The sequence below is a fragment of the Eriocheir sinensis genome, chromosome 14 (assembly GCF_024679095.1).
Source record: "Eriocheir sinensis breed Jianghai 21 chromosome 14, ASM2467909v1, whole genome shotgun sequence".
NCBI classification, from domain to species: domain Eukaryota; kingdom Metazoa; phylum Arthropoda; class Malacostraca; order Decapoda; family Varunidae; genus Eriocheir; species Eriocheir sinensis.
In genome coordinates, this window is record NC_066522.1 from 14,294,877 (window position 1) to 14,295,935 (window position 1,059).

Sequence of the window (1,059 nt, forward strand, 5' to 3'; positions counted from 1 at the left end):
TCTGTATCTATGTGTGTGTCATTCATCATGGTCTGATCACGTGCTGGACCCACGATCGACATACGGTACTCCCTGCCGTACCCATTCATTGCTGGGTGGCCTGGGCAGAGCCAAGTAAAGAAATCCATAGTCCGAGCCGTTGACGGGGAGTCGTTCCTTCCCAACAAGTTTCCGTCCCCCAGACCAGGACCAGCGGCCCCGCCCCGCCCCGCCAAATATAATAAACATCACAAAGACAGACATAAAAAAGTTGCAGAGGATAGAGAATGGGGTGTACAGGAAGATTTTGAGGGCACCAATGTATGCACAGGAAGCAGCACTCAGGGGGGAGATAGGAAGCTCCAGTGTTAAAAACAGGATAAGGGAGGGACAGTGGAAGTACTTAAGGTATGTTCTTGTGGAAGGAAACGATTTGGTGAGAAGGGTGGGAGAGGAGATGATAGAGAAGAGACAAAGTAGGTGGGTGAAAGATTTGTTGAATGAACTGAGAGCAACAGAGGGACTGAGTGTGAGTGTGAGGAATGAGACAAAGGAGAGTATAAAGCAGAGAATGAGAGAGGTGGATACAAGAGAGTGGAAGAGGCAAATGAATGAGAAAGCAAGCCTTAAGATATATAGAAAATGGAGACAGGAGTTGGGAGGACAAGAGGAGGTATACAACAACAACCAAGCCTCAGAAGTGTTATTCAGATGTAGGACAAACAACATGCAACTAAAAGACAGAAACAGACACCGGCAAGAGGAAACCAAGTGTGACATGTGCGAAGCTGAAAACGAAGACCTGCGACACTTCCTGCTCTGGTGCCCGGCCTATGCAGAGGAAAGAATAAAGTGCGTGAGGCTGCAACAGCCTTACGAGGAAGAAGAGGACGACACCATTGGAAAATTTTTATTTGAAAATGAACGCACCGAACAAACGAAAACAACAGTACACAAGTTTTGGACAATAAGAGAAAAAAGAATGAAAGAAAAAGGAAAATAATAGACCCAGACAGTAGACACATCAGGGAGTGCCGTTACAAAGGCAAAACTCCCGACCGACTACTACTACTACTACTA